We start from the raw sequence: 16,419 nt of genomic DNA, 5'->3' as shown, positions 1-16,419 counted from the left end.
CTACTTACAGCTTCTCAGTTACGTTTATTAGCTTAGATTTTCAGAGATAATGAATTAAAAAAAAAATCAAGATTTGCAGCATAAATAATCTGACAAGCAATGCTGGCTAGTAAAAATCTCTAGTTACAAAGAACAGAAGTTCTCAGAACTATACACAAATTAGCTTTAGCTGAAACTAGCTGACAATACCTTCTTTTTTGGAAGTACATTATGTTACAACAAGAATTATAAACCACTTTCAGCCACCAAAGCTGACTACTGCTTGTAACACTCAGAAAACAAAGAACGAAACTCCAAAATAGTTTACAGCAACTATAGTTGTATTACTAATACCTGATGAAATGAGGGGAATTAACGTGCAGAGCTGAAAGCCCCGTTTAGATTCAGAATGTGCAACCTCCATCAGATTAGACCTTCCACACTGCCAGTGACAACAGGGTTCTGACCAAGCTGAAAAACATAGTGTGAGAGTAAAATACAACTAGCTAAACAAATACATTTTTGAAATGCTGAAGTTTAGCTTTGGTACTTTTGAGAAAAGAACAACAGTGAATAGAACTCATTAATTTAGTATTCACCCAAAACTACACTCTATTTGAGGGATGCAATAGGACAATATAGCTTTGTCAAATAATGCGCTTTTATCTAACAGCACTCATTCATATTACTTCCAGCCTAGTTTGTTTTAAAGATTAACTTCTTCGCATTTACAGGGAGATCTTCAGTTTAACAAATCACTGGGCTATCAGAACAGCCGGAAACGAAGTATGAAATATATACAGGTAACTACATGAATTTGTAACCATGCATGGCTCACAAATGAATTCTATACATTGGCTGTTTCCTTCCAGAACCACCATCACCCTTGTAACATCTATGAGGAGCAAGGTGAGCCACATGTGTTTCTAAAGACAGAATTTGGTCACTTTATCCACACTCAGATCATTAAGAGCAAATGTCATAACATTTAACATAGCCTGAGACAATAAGCAACAGAACAGAGTTTACAAATAATTTGAAAATAAGCATTGCTGAGAGCTAACACATTAAGATAGGATCACGAACAAGACAGTTTTCCAGAACAGCAATCCACCATTTCTGCGTCACTGATTCATTATGTGACTTTGTTGTAGGCCAGCCAACACTTTTTGATTATGGCAATCACATTCCTCTTCTGCCAGACCATTTTGGTCTTTTTCTCTCTCCTTTGCTCACAGTGGATTTTATCCTAGAGCTTGTCTTTTGCCACAGCTATCTGATATCCTCATCTATTCACAATAAGGAGTTTAACTTATTCAGCTTATCAGGAAGCTTGAGAAGCGAGCTGATCACTGTGTACAGACACTTGCACAGTCTGACAATGTAAAGCATGATCTTGCAGAGTCATACAGGACCTGGCACTTGGAAATGAACATTAGAGTAACTGAAACTTGAGTAAGGCCCAATTTCCAGACACTGGAAGTAATTTTAAATGAGCTGGAAAAAAATGTAAATAAGTATTGAAGTAACTTATGACTGTGTTATTGCATTACTATTTATTAGCATGAAATGGAAGTTATCACTCTGCTGTAAAGTAAATCCCAGCCTTGCTTTATTTGGAGTATGAGAAGGAAGCTTACACGTACCACTGATTACTATAGTTTCAATTAGGAAAGCTCCAATCTATGGAATGTTCATCAGAGTTTAGCAGAAAAAAAGTATTAGTTCAATCATTCATATCATTGAAGGAAAAAGAATGTTTCTTACAAAGATGTAAAAAGATGCAATGCTCTGTTCAATTGCACTTTCAGGGTAAGCTCATTCAGCCAAAACCCACTCTTTTTTCTTCAAGACTTTTTAAAACAAATTTAGAAAAATTTACACCCCAGCCTTGATCTGTTTATTAGTTAAAATTGTTTTTCTCTTTTTTCAGCTACAGCTTTCAAGATTTTTTCTAACATCCTTAAAAAAATCAAAATGGACAATTACATGTTTCACTGTTTTCAATAGGAAACACTAACAGCAACATCTGCTAAGCAGCAACACCTATCTTGACCAGGGCGGGGGGCAAAGAGACTTCACTGTATACATTCACTCAAATTTAACTTCATTGTAAGTTTTCCTAAACTGTCAGGCAAAGTTTAAAGTAAGAAATTTCTCCTAGGAACACCAAATATTTATAGTCACAGGTGTTTCAAGCAATAGATTTTAAGGCAGTGTTTATTTCAAATTTTTAACAAACTTTTAATTCAATATATACACTGTACTGAATGCTAAAGGTATATAAGGAGAAAATGATTCAGAAAGCATATCCAGGAAAAACTGTTGACTCACTAAATGTAGGTTGAGGATCTATCCATGCCCTATTTGACCAGTTAAATTTACAATGCAGAACTTGTGTGACCTGTGATAAACACTAATAAAATACATTTTTAATGCTGAACTGCTGTACAATATTTTTATGCCAATACATAATTCTTTAAGGTATATTTTTATGCCAATACTTCTGTACATGGTACAGCAACTCAGCTGCTGATCCATTACAACATGGCCACACCCTAGTTTGATGCCAATATTGGATAAATCCAGTTTTGATGCAGTGCCTGTATGGCTGGAAATCTGTAAACAGTACCTGCAAAGAAATGACAGCATTCAGCTTATCTCTAAAATTGACTGTAAGCGTCTCTCTCATCAAGAGCTAAGCAGCAGCAGCCACCTTTCAACAGAGAAATCCAATAATAGATGAATGATTACCTACTTTCGATTCTAATCAAACTGGTTTAAATGCACCTTCTGAACTCATGGAAGCATTTGCAGTACGGCTAGAATGAAAAGGCTGTTTAGAAATTTTTCCTTTTCACCTCAGTTTGGACAACGCACAAATACAGTAGCACTTTGTCTATACTACTGCAGTGTAAATCTGGTTCAGAGGATGAGGCACACTCAGTTACCCCTTGTTTCCAACACAGTTTTCTGGGTGGTAAGGCTAGGAATTCTTCCACCTAAAGCAACTCCCGCTTCTCTCTCCGGACCTTGCATAAGCTCATGTGAGCAACTGTCTGTAGCCTGTGCAATGAATCGGAACAATGAATTTTTTAAGTTTGTCAAGGTTGAAAACAACCCGTTTTTATATAGGCTGTTTGCTGAGATGTCTCCACTGGTCTGACTCACCACACAATCCAAGAAACAGCTGTACCAGGATAACAAATGCATTACACATGGGAAAGAAAACCAGCAGCTGAGATGGAGTTGCTTGATCTGGAGTTCCTTGAGTTGGTTATGCTATTGAAATTAAAATTAAAAAAAAAAAAAAAGAACGCTTCTATTAATAAGTCCTACTTTTGGTAGTGGTTAAATCTCATAAGACTTACTCTGTTCTAAAAAAACAGTAGTGCTTATGCTATTAGTTCACAGGCAGTTTAGAGACTGGTGTTTTTTGTTGTTTTTAAATCACTTCTCACTCAAATGATTACACAAGTATCTCTAGACAGACTCCTGTACCACTAGACAGACCCCTGTATCCAGACTCATGCACTAGCTCAGCACTTCTTGCACCTACATAGCAAACAGTTAGTCTTACAAGTACAGGGGTAGCTCACCCCTATTATCAAGCTATCTTTCCCACCTGTGTCTTTGAACATTTCTGCAGCTATTTGACATGGACTCAATCCACGCTAGCACAGCTTTGAAACTAGCAGTCACTTCCATTGCCTATATGGCTGTATCCTTCTAGATGCTAGTACTGTAGTAACATCACATTTGGCCTGGCAACAGCAGTCTCAGAAACATATTCTTATTTGAATGATTAAAATGTGATTTCAACCTCTTATGCTTAGAGGAAAAGCATATAGTATCCTCTGATCACCATCAGTCCCAAAGTATCCATCACATGTTTTCATAAGCTAGTATAGGGCAAAAGTATTTGTGAATTAACAGCTCTAGAATAGGTGGTATCTTATAACATTATTTGACAGTTCCCATAAAAATATCTATACTAATATGCACTACTTTGTTTAACATTAGAGTACTTGGAATTGTATCCCAAGTTCAAAATAAAAAAAACAGTAAGATTCTTTGCACTGTGTTGCCTGAATATCCAACTGCCACTAAGTCTTTCCTGGTTGAAATCCAGCACCTCGTATCCTCTTACAGAGCAACTGCAAAAACTAATTCTGACTTTTGGTACAAAGTTACAGGCCAGTAACTACTTACCATCCCACAATGCACAATTTAATTGCTACAGTCCAGCTGCCAAGAATACCCTTCCTCTTCCAATCCGTACTTAGTAGACAACTTACGATAAAGACATTTATAATAATTTATTATTAAAATAACATATTTAATAATACATATAAATAATAATAGAGTTCTTAACAGGTAGATGGCTACTCTTACACAAGACTGTAAAGATAACTGAACCAAAAATATTAGATAACCTGCATGCAGTAACATGCAAACAGGCACAACAGTTTGACAATCAACATTTTGTAGAACAATAATATTACTGTAGTTTCACAATAATTTAAATACAACTTCTATTAAAGCTTGCATAGCAATGGAGATGAAGTCCAGGGTTATAAAATTATCTATTTAAATACTGCGTACAATATTAGCTTTTCATTTGAGATGGGCTTGTCTGTATTTAATTTTTTCCATAAATACATGAACCTAATCATATTTTAAACAAAACTACACATTTTCCTCAGCAAAACATCTGCCTAGTCGAAAATATTTTTGAAGAGATTTATGAACCTTAGATTTAAGCAAGCTCCCTTCTGTCCTTCCCCCATCTTCTTCTAAAACTGAATGTTTTAAGGCCAAATTTGACCTGAACTTCTCTAGAAAGAAAAAAATTCTGCTATTCTAAAATAGTATTCATCAAAACCATATAATTCTTAAATATTTAATAACACAACATGCACTAAAAAGAGACTGAAAGCCTAAAATCATTAGGAGATGTCCCAGCACAAGAAATAAAAAGGAGACATACATTTCTCTGCAAATGTAATTTCAAAGTCCTTTCACGCAGGGATCTAAAGACTGTCAGCTTGGTTGCTCTGCTGCTGTACATTAAATAAGCATGTAATGAAGCTACTGGGTTTGATTCGTTGAGATGCCAAAGATCATGGGTAAAGTATAAAAAAAGAATCATTAATTTTATAAAGTGTAATGTCAAGAAGGTGGTAAGAATCAGGTACAGCACCAAAAAAACGAAAATACTGTCAACAGAAAACAACAAAATCCAGCACCACTTCATTTTAGTGACTGTTTAGAAAAATAATAATGCACGAAAGCCATTTAAAAGCTTTTAACAAATCCAAAAAGACTATGAAATACTGTACTTCCTATCACTTCAGGGAACCATTATATTGTTTTTATTAACAGAACACTGCTTCCCAGTCTTAATACAAGCTAAATGTAAATTTGAGCCTTGTATGTTACCTAACACTTTCTAACATGCCTTCATTATCTCTTAGTTCTCAGTTAAGACTTGTACACAAATCCAGCAAAACAGTTTAGAAGGTACTTAATTTTCAGTATTTGCATAGAACGGGACAAATAATGTGCATATTTAGTACCAAATGTCAGTACTATGCCTATTTAAAGCCTTATTCGTTAACATTTTGGAAAGAATTTTGAAATCAAACAACATATGTAAACTATTCCAAGAAGTCAGTGTGCAATGACTTCTAAACAACAGAATCTCTTCCAAGGCCAATACCTACCAGACACATCAGATTTTTAGCAGCTTAAGACCTTGCTAAATCTGTGCAAATGCTAATGCTAAAAAACATTTATGTTCACAAGAATTAATATGTTTTTGACTATCCATGGACTAAGCCACAGCATTATTTTGATAGAGTAACAGGCAGCATTGCAGTGTCCATACAGAAGAAGCTGTATTTTGGAGTATCTAGAAATGGGAAGCTGATAAATGTAGTTGCTGAGTTGGTTGCATTACATTGCACATCTGATGAGCTATACTGCAGATATTCAGTACTGCAGTGAAAATTGATGAGTGGAAAAGTACACATTCTGATTAAAATTGGAAGATTTATTTACATCTCACAATTAGAACAATTCCTTTAGTGTTGCCCACAAGGTTAAAAATAGCTCTTTTACCAAGGCCTATTTATCATTTGTCAAGTTTACTACTAGAATAACCACACCACTTCCTAAAAGAGTAGGCCTTTAGAAGCACCATGTCATTTTGAAAATTTCCATGGTAATTTTAAACGTTTGAGAATGAGAGTTTGTTTTTGAAGAATCAGATTTAGCATTACCAAGATCTCTCTACCATCCAAGGATACTCTTGTTTCTTATCGCACAAAGGAATATAACACTTTCTCCTCAAAGGAAACAAAGTATACAGCATATCTGTTTTTTAACATAGGAAAACCAGATACTGGCTATCAATGATCTGTCTTGAATTCATTCATCATTACCTTGCTAGGCATGATCTGCACAAAGTCTACATTTTGCCCATCTATTCACTGTTGACCATTAAAATACGCCTGACCTTTCCAAGTTGCTTCTAAGAAGGAACAGAAAGCAAAAATTGCCAGGGGCTTCTGGCCATGACAATCTATTTGATTTTCAGCAAATCTCAATGCTTGATTCCATTATGGAGTTGCATGCTGATAATTATATTAAGCGATTCCTACACTTTTTTTTTTTTTTTTTAATGTGACAGGACTGTGTTTTTCTATGCAGATTTTCTAAGACCCGGGGGATCTGTGGCTCTTCTGGAGAAGACAATACTACAAACACCTTACTGTTCAAAAGTTTTCACTTACATGAAGACAAATCAGTATTCTGAATCCTTACAATACAATCACCATTTCTGTGCTGTTTACGTACATAGTAAGAATAAACTGTAGTCTAAGGATTCCTGCCAGAAGAGTGGCACCATGGCCAATAGACATACACCACTATTTATACAGCTACTTGTACTCCCAAGCTCTTCCTTTTTCTACAGAAGTCAGTGCCCTAACTTACTTTTACCTTAAGTATTTTAAAATATACATTCTGTACTCTTTTGTTTGCATTACAAATGTTTGCAAGGAGAACACTTCACTTGAAATGTACATTGGAACACTATATTGCCTGTCCTCTGCTCCAAGGAAGCTGAAGCCTGGTAACTTATACAGAACAACTTGCAGAAGAAAGCTGAAGTAATCTTGTAAGATCCGGAAAAGCAAGCAGGAGTGCAAAGGTCCAGTATCAGCAGCTGATATGAACAAGGATAAACTGTCAGCAAAGGAAAAATAAGTGCAAAAATAGTGTTAGCTGTTTCATCTAATCATTATGAAAACTTGCTTTTTTTTGAACTCTACTTGGTCCACAACACCACCCTATATAAGAAATAAGATGGGAGGAAAAAGAAATTTCTCATTACTGTAGTAAAAATGAGTCCGGTCAACAAGGCATTTCCTTCGAAATGTCAGTAATCTACTGTCCACAATTATAATAATCTGATTACTGCAACACATGCCTCCAGAATGCTAGTCTTGCTATATTTGAATAATTGCTATGCTGATCAAGGTCCTCTTCAACATCACCTCAAGCTAAAGTGTAACCAGACTAAGAATCAAGGATGATTCCTCACTGTTCCATTTGCCGATCAAAGAAAATTCTCTGGCTGAGTACAGATAACAATTCTATTAAAACGTAGCTAATGAATTATCTGATTACTGTCCCAATCCTTGAAATTCAGCACAGTGATATCCACTTCTGGTGGAATATCACAACAGTAGCAAAAGATTAAGGTAAGTAGAATTGAATATCCATTAAAATATTCACAAAGTTTGTAATGTTTATCTCCTGTACTTCACCTGAAGATAGGAGAAACAAGTAAAACAGAAAATACACCTTCAATACATTATGCTATCTAGCTATAGTATGTCTTACATTAATGATTTCATCTTTCAGGGGTGGGGTGGTATTTTTCAAAATAACAAAGTCCAATGTACTCAAAACCAGTCCCTTCTTCCACCCTGTTACCAGAAGCATCTGCAGAACCTATCCACGTACCTGGCTCCTCTCTGAAGGTAACCTCAGGCCCTCCCGTGCCAATACACCTCCCTGAGGGATTACATTCTGTTGAACCTCAATTTAGGTCCTTTAATAGCACTGGATTCCTTCTCAAAATCTAAGCACTTGTAGAGGAGTGCTCTTTTTAAGAACTCTCTAATCTGTTCCTTGTAGGAATACAATTAACATATCTACTGTCTTGAAAATTGGAGATGGGGATTAGTCTTAATTAAGGACTTCTGCAGAGGCTCTTCCAGCAGCTGAGTCACTTACTAACTTTTGACAGAACAAGCAAATTTTAATTGCATACTCACCAACCAGACTGCATCAACATACCAAGTGATGCATTAGTCAGAAACAGGACTAGATCCAGGTTATAGATACAATCAAAAAAAGCATGGGAATCAAGTTCACCTAGCACAAGTTTCATTTTTAATAGTAAAGCTTTCTAAATGCTGAAGCATTATGAAGCTGCTTTTCATACAACCCAATTTTATCCTTATTTTGTATGCACACTATTATGTAAAGAGTTAACTACTTCACTAGAAAAACTTTAAAACACTCAGAAGTGAATGACAGCTATTCATAATTACCCTGTAGCTTTAAGGACAATTACATTACCCTCACATAGACTCAGCCACCCAAAGGAACCCAGTAGGCATTTTATCACCAAATAAACCAAACTCAGATTTGGTTAGGCTCTTTTTTTTAAAAAAAAAAAAAAAAAAAAAATCCCATTAGATACCCACTTTAATGTTGCACTCCGAAAACAGGAGTTATAAACTACAAGGATGCACAAATAACACATTGTGCCAAACATATCTGATGGTTTTTATTTGGTAAAATACTGGTGTGGTAGAGAAAGACATGAAGAATGAACATTAAGACCTTCTTTAAAGTGTCCATCTTCCCCTAAGGCTTATGGAAATAACAAAACAACAAAAACTTGTAGCCCTGGAAGAATAATTTAAATGTAAGTGCAAAGAATCTATAGAAAGGCAAACAAGATACTTAAGCTATCATTTAAAAAAGGAGAAAATTGGGATACTGGTTCCACTTAAAAACAATTGATCTTAATGCACAAAATAAAACATTGTCTACATTGCACAAAATTATCTGGAAAAATCAAATCGCATTTCAGAATCATTCTCATACTAGGATTTCAGCTACAGAAGTTAACAACAGCCCTCTTGCAGACTTAACAAATCAACATTTGGGCCTCTGTAGTAAACATTATCAATTTGTCTGAAGCTGTTTATATACACAGTAATGGCATTCTATACACAAATCAGCTGACAAGGTTGAAAAGTGACAATATTTTTAACTTTTGCAGAAATAGACAAAATTATAAATACATAAAATTCTGTAAATAAACGTAACTAACATAAATGAAGCAGCAGACACTGGAGAAGAATTAATTACTCTGACATGTAAAACCAAACAATTCTATTTACTGCTAATTCACAAAAGGATTCATGAGACAGACGACAAAACAAATATGAGAGGATTACACATTGTAACTATAAAAAGGCAAATCCTATAAAGTACGTACACAGTTGTAATACGCAAGACAAGTGGATAATCCTCTTCTCAACATTAAGTTATATGAGTTGACCCAAGCCATTGTTTCCAACACCATCTCTATATCCTCCAGTTTTCCCAACATGTAAAAATATTATCTTGGTCTATGGTAAAGCCAACCGAAACTGCAAACATACAACTCAAACTAAAATATTTGACTATTACTACAGCCTTGGTTTAACACACTCTTCTCATTGAAATGGGAGATTGACACAAACCATAACAAAGGTAACAAAATTACAAGCAGCTGAACACAAACATCTGAAAAATGGATGCAACTAAAAAACCTGTTTAAAATCAGTAAATGTAAACAGGTAGGCTCCACAGTTTTCACATATTGCTGCCTTAATTCTTCTAAGTTTTCTCAAGACTGTAATACCAATTAAATAAACAGCATGTTTTGAAGAGATTTAATTAGAACTTGCATAAGAAGTGCTATACTTGGAAACGTAACAGCTTATGTTGAATGAAACTAGCAACATTTCTGCCCAGATATCTTACAAGGGAAAAAAAAAAATAAACAAGCTGAAAGAAATGCAACTAAAGGTTTCATAGTAAGTGGCAGAATTGACAAGTGAACTAAATTCAGCTTTTACCAGCGCTCTATGCCTAATACAGGAAAAAATATGTATATGTACAGAAAATCTCTTCAGCACACAGAATGTAACTTTCAAAGATAGCAATGGTACTCTGCTGTCATTCAAAGATTTAAAAATACTCAGAATATCTAAAAATGCATTTGAGGGGAATTATGAAAGCAGGTTATGGAATCAAGGGGCCTACTGCTTATTGGAGATGAGACATCTTGCCCTGAGGAAAAAAGCAAAGTATTTAACGCCATTTTTCCATTAGATATTTCAGGGATTCAATTTAAATTAAGTAGCCAAGATCTTAGCACATGCTCTGAAATTTCTTATTTGAATCACCAACATCCAACATTTGAAAATTAATTACTCAGAAAACTGCTCACAGGTGATACATTGTGTGCAATTATTCTGTGAACTGAACTTTATATTTTCCTCTTTAAGAATGTTATCATTTAAGATTTTTAATTATGTTAAACCCCACAAAAATAATTTAAGCCTAAGGCTGCTTTTCATCTCAAAAGCAACTTCCACCTGAACATCCCTGAGCTTTTTTCAGTTCTAGCCTAGAACCAAGAACAGAATGACTTTTTTTTTTTTTAGTTCTCCATCTTGATTTCTCTTATTTCTTAAGTGACTTAGTAAGAATCTGCAAAATTAATACATTCCCTGGACATGTGCCATTCTTAGAAAAACACAGCTGCCTTTGCTGTATGTATCTTCTAGTCACCCAGTCTACCCGGGTTCAGCTAAAACCCTTTATGAACTGGTGTAAGCGCATCAGATCAAGCACTTGGACAAAGCGTGTAAAGCACCTAAAATGATTTAAAGTGTTACTACATTACACACACATTTAAATTCAAGTGATCGGCCAGATTCTCTGTGATCCTACCGCAGGCAGTTTGTTGCAGTGACTGATTTGGTTGCACTGGGGCGTAAAGATCAAAAAATTTACTTTAACCCACCGCACTTCTACTCAGAAAGTGCGTTCCCCCGCCTCTCCCGCTGATCTCCGAGCTCAGAGGCAAGCGTGTACGGAAGAGACAGCAAAATGCCACCCCCGGCAGCGAGCGCGCTGCCCGCACAACCGCCAAACGCCAGCCCCAAGCCAGGGGAGAGGGCCATGCGGTCCCGCCACATGAAAGGCTTAAACTAGCGCCAAATGCTCCCACAACGCGCTTTCAATCTCCAGCCGGGAGGAGGAGGGGGGAAGAAAGGGCCGGTGAGCCGGCCCCAGCCCAGGCGCAAGGCAGCGGGCGCTGAGGGAACAGAAAGCGGCGCGGGCAGCAGCCGCCACAGGGAGGGCGCGGCCACCCCTGAGGTAAAGCGGCGGGTGACGGCACGGCTCGGCGCTCCCCTCCCTGCGCTCCTCAGCGGCCGCTGCCGCCTCCTCCCCGCTGGAAAGCTCAGCAGCACTAGAACGGGGGGAAGAGGGAAATGAACACGAAAACGACACTTACACTCCCTCTCCTAACGCGCATGCGTTCCGGCGGCGACAAGGGGCGGGCCAGCACACCAACACCAGCCTATAGCAGCCAAGGGGCGGGCGAGGAGGAAGGTTCGCCACTGAAGTAATGCCCGCGGCGTGGCCCGTGCGCATGCGCCCTCTGGTGTTGCCGCTCTTGTGCCGAGAGCACGGGAGGGGGAGGGGGGGTGTCTCTCACTTTGGTGAGGAGGAGGAGGGGTGCTTAGTTATGGCAGCCACCCCACAGCTGGCCTCGGGATTCAGCCCTCAAGAGGCAAGTTACGGCTGGTGAGTTGAGGAGCGCATCTGGGGCTCTGCGATTACTGGTTTCAGCTGTGCCCAGAGCGAGTTGGTGGGGAAAACTCTCACAAGTTGTGTGGGGGTCCCCCTTGCCTCAGCATTACAAGCCGGTCATGCTGTTACAAGTAGGGAAGGTAGTGTCACGGTGTGTATCTCGTGCTTATGCTGTTGCTCAGGTACCCTCTTTTTGGAGATAAGTTGCAACACTGCCATTAATTTTCCTTCCCTCTTGTGACTTTAATTTTTAGTTTCTGTTTGGTGACAGTGAGCCTTTGTCCCTCCCTACCTCAGTGCGGGCAGTGGTAATGTCACTGTTGAATTCTCTGCCACGGCCATGGGTGCTGATGCTCCTCAGTTCAGTATCAGGGTTATACAAGGCTCTTTACAGCAGTGGGCAACTAAGCATCTGCCATGATTTCTCCCTCCACCATTTTCCTAAAGAGAAAAACTTGCTTTAGTTCAGTTGGACTGGGTTTTTTAGTGAAGACAAGCTCTTACAGTAGAAAGCCGGGTTTCTAGTAGATCTTTGGTTCATAGGAGAGTTAATTTTCAGTCTGGTATCTAAGCAAGCTCCCTTACATAGATACTTTCATGCAGACCCTCTTGCTGAACGTTACTGTCAAGTGCTTCAGGGAATCTGGTATGCTGGGCTCAAGCCCAAACCTTGAACTTTAATTTATATTCTAAAAGAAATTAGTATAACAAATGGAAGACAGTTTTGATGTATTTGCTGAAGCCAATACCATGGAGAGTTAATACAAGGCATTCTTCTTATTGCAGTATTAATGAACACTGCCATAAATAATGACCAATACTGCAAGTATCATAGTTTATCCTGTACACTCATATTGAAGACGTTGTCACCAACCCATGAACGTGGTATCAAGTGTCACTATTACTTAATATCAACAGAGAGCCAAGATGGCCGCTTGATGCCACTGCCATGGATGATGCCTTGGTATCTGTACTTCCATACAGCAAAGTCCCCTGCATAATGCCCAAAATCACTCCATCCTGAAGTGACAGCATTAATTCCCCCTGCTGTTATAGACTTTTTGCCAGCCCTTTGTGACAGTGCACAGTGACATCTCCCTTGTGTCAGTTGCCTGCAAAGCTACCCCAGATATGTCCCTTTTACAGTACATACACCTGTCTTCTAGGATTATAGAATTTATAATCCAGTACTGGCTGCTCTTCCTATACCCCCTTGATCCTAAGAAACATACTGAGTGTGCATTTTTTTTACAAAAGCAAACACAGTGTGTACAGTTCCCATATCTAGTGCAAGTATTTTGCCATCGTAGGGTCACTTTTGTATATTTCTTAATTATTAACTTCTGCAGTCACACCCTGGATGGCAGACAGACCTTTTCCTCAAATTACCAAGTCATTGCGAATGCAGATTTCTGTTAGTAATTTTGACTCTCTAAAGATTGCTTTGTACTTTCCTGAAGTCCTAGCATGAAGTCCTAGTATTTTTAATGACATTACAGTTGTCGATTGATTTTATTACCTTGCACTGATTTGGTAGTTTTCCTCATGTCTTATTGATCACACACTGCACGAAGTTAATATATAATAGTACAACAGGCAAACAGCAGCAACTCTGTTTCACCAAATTGACTCAATTTGTCATTAAGGAACACAAAGACAGTGGACTCTGTCTCTTCAACAGCCTAATCTGCATCACCTTGCTGCCTTTAAGTTATTTGACTTTTCTGGTCATCCCACCCTGTAGGGATTTTACCTTTCCCTTCATGACATGCTTTACTGCCATTAATTGGTAAGGAGACTATATCACTAGTAGAAGCAAAGACCATCAGACACTGCCATTTTCAGATGGAACTCAATTCAAATCAAGGCGTACTGTGTGAGATGCTGTGCTCATCACACCCTGATGAAAATACACTCATTTATCCTTTTACGTGTGTTGGCCCTTGTTTTCTACTCAGTATTTTAACATAGTATTCAAAAACATTCCCTCTTTTGAGGTCTGCAAACAGACAAAGATAAAAATTTAAGACTCTTTCGTTGTCCCAGGCACCCACTTGTGATACTGTGAAAACAAACACTAGATACTGAATATATGCTGAAAAGAACAGATTTCAGTAAAGCAGCACATCAGAAAATCTGCTTAAATATGTCAGGAAGTTTTAAAACCAACAAAAGGAAAAAAAACCCTGAATGTTATTCAGCAGTGTTGAAAACAAACTGCAAATCCTAATCTCTTTGAATGGCTCTAGTCATAATTCTCAATTTCTAACATTGCAACCTCTGTCTTTAACCAGAGATTATGTGTTACATAAATACTTGTAACTGCTAAAGTATGTAAAAAGCACATGAAGAGGTGGGTTACTGCTACAGCAGAAGCCTTTGCTTACCAAAAAATATTTAATATTCTGTTATTAACAGAGAAAAACAAATGCAATACATAAGCAAAAGTGAAATGGGTTTCTAGATAATCTGCTTCTAACATTCAGCTGAGCATGAAATCTCCTCTTGAAGAAAAGCTGGGTAGAGATCCCAGGAAAACATTCTTTTAGCTCACTAATGCTTATTTGTTCGATGGGACAGTTCACTTCGTTCGTTTATACTGAGCTGCTTTATACTTACACAGAAACAAAATTTTTACTCCCTCTAATCCTTAGCAGGAGCATGAGCCCTTAATATCTTGTCTTTACCAATCTCACAGTTTCAGTAAGTCACGTCCTTATAAAAGCTGTTTTAGCTGCAAAGCCATACGTGAGAGTTCTATCCGACTCTGTGAAGCATGGGAATTGTAGTTTATTTTTCAGTGAATTCTGTGGTTTCCACAATGAAACTACTTCTATCTTAAATTACAAGTCCTAGAGCTGTGATGTTATATAGCATATATTTTCAAACAAACTTTATTTTCCTTTTTGCTGTAATATTTGGTGTCCAAGAAGTAGGAACATAGTAGTTCTGAAGAAGTAACAATTGTGTTAGTGAATCAAAATCTTGCAGTTTTGACATCCTTCATATAAGAAGGTGATTCTTCTTACAGTTTGTTTCTGCTGAGTTCTGAGATTTAAAGTGTATGTCTATTTCTTCTTTCTATGTGAAATGACATTATTCACAATCTTCAAACATCTGTGAGAAGAGAGACCTTAGTGTATAACTAACAAAGCATCCTAGGACTTTTGTAAGAAGTTTTCATTATTTTATTTTTTCAGTATTCAATCCTAAAGCTATCTTTTGTTGGTTTTATTTAGGTGGAATCCAGAGAATATCCTGTGCTGGATTACCACTATTTTAAGGAGGCTGGGTCTTAGGCTTTAATACAGTTTCACTTTCATGGCTACTGCTTTATTACTGTGATGCAGGTTTGCTCTCACTAATATTTTCTTCAAGCCACAATGTATTATCCACTGGTCAACTCAACAACAACTTCTTTAAGACCAGTTGGCTGTTTCTTCTAACTCACTATTAGTCATTTCTCTTTTCCTCAAAACCGGGAACAGTATTCATGTTTTTGGCAGAGTAACAATGATACTGCATCTGACCAAAACAGCCCCTTCTGTGAAGCCAGTCATTAATTCCTCTCTGGTATCTTGTCATCACCAGATGTCTACTGAGTTTACACCCTGTGCATTTCCCGTGACTGCACCCACAAGGCATCCACAAATGATTCTGTATTTTCAATAAGAGCACCACATCCTTTTATGAACTTTCCTCTTCACTACCTCAGCAGCTGCAGCTGCTGACCACAGAACTGCAGCCTCTCTTTACATTACGTGTTATGCCTCTCTCTTGACTGAGAGAGTCTACAAAAGGCACAAGAGTATAATGTTACTTTTGCTTTAAGGATAGAGTTTCATCACTTAAGATTTCAGGAAGTGGGTTTTGCACAGAGAGTGATGAGAAGTGTTCTACATCCAATGCAGAAAAACGTTTCCAGGTTTATATCAACAAGTAGAGTACAAAATGTTTTTGTTTCTCATAAGAAGCACTGGCAATGAAGTCTAACCCTGCCAATAACAAAACATATCTGAAGGAGGACTCACAGTTTTATCTACGCATGAGGAGAAGCGTAGGCACATTTCCCTCCAGAAATCTGCACTCAGTGAACGTGATCACCAGCAGTAGATGCAATTAGCCATGTCCAATTTATATTTGGAGCACAAGGGACAAGCTTTCACAGCATGCTTAATACAGCGAACACAACAAACTGGTTTTTGTAAATACAATGCACAGTTTCTCAGTTCAATGGGAAACTTTACAAAATATATATGCAAGGTATAATTACAGCATGCCACAAATAAAATTTCAAAAGGATAATTGAAGCAACACTCATATCTTGAAAAAGAAACTGGTTTATTGATGTTGGGTCATAGACATATGTCATAGCACACAATACAATAAATAAAATATAAACACCAATTTTCAAATCAACGCAGCTTGATAACTTGAATTCAAATTTCACCAACAGCAAACAAAAAACCCACCCCACAAAGT

At 37.6% G+C, this 16,419-nt stretch overlaps 1 protein-coding gene across 6 annotated transcripts in view; it reads right to left on the bottom strand.

Annotated features, from left to right (window-relative positions):
* Positions 1-11,700, bottom strand: part of FHIT (fragile histidine triad diadenosine triphosphatase) — a 631,319-nt gene extending 619,619 nt beyond the window's left edge. For 4 of the 6 annotated variants that reach the window (XM_075432967.1, XM_075432960.1, XM_075432966.1 and 1 more), the window contains exon 1: positions 11,639-11,683. The gene's annotated coding sequence lies outside the window, so the exon portion shown is untranslated. Of the gene's footprint in view, positions 1-333; positions 409-11,638 lie in introns of those variants that run through there. The other 2 variants (XM_075432963.1, XM_075432964.1) reach the window with 2 other exon arrangements.
* Between the last annotated feature and the right edge of the window lie 4,719 nt (positions 11,701-16,419).

This window comes from Opisthocomus hoazin, chromosome 11 (assembly GCF_030867145.1).
Source record: "Opisthocomus hoazin isolate bOpiHoa1 chromosome 11, bOpiHoa1.hap1, whole genome shotgun sequence".
NCBI classification, from domain to species: domain Eukaryota; kingdom Metazoa; phylum Chordata; class Aves; order Opisthocomiformes; family Opisthocomidae; genus Opisthocomus; species Opisthocomus hoazin.
This window is presented reverse-complemented; position numbering and strand designations above follow the sequence as displayed.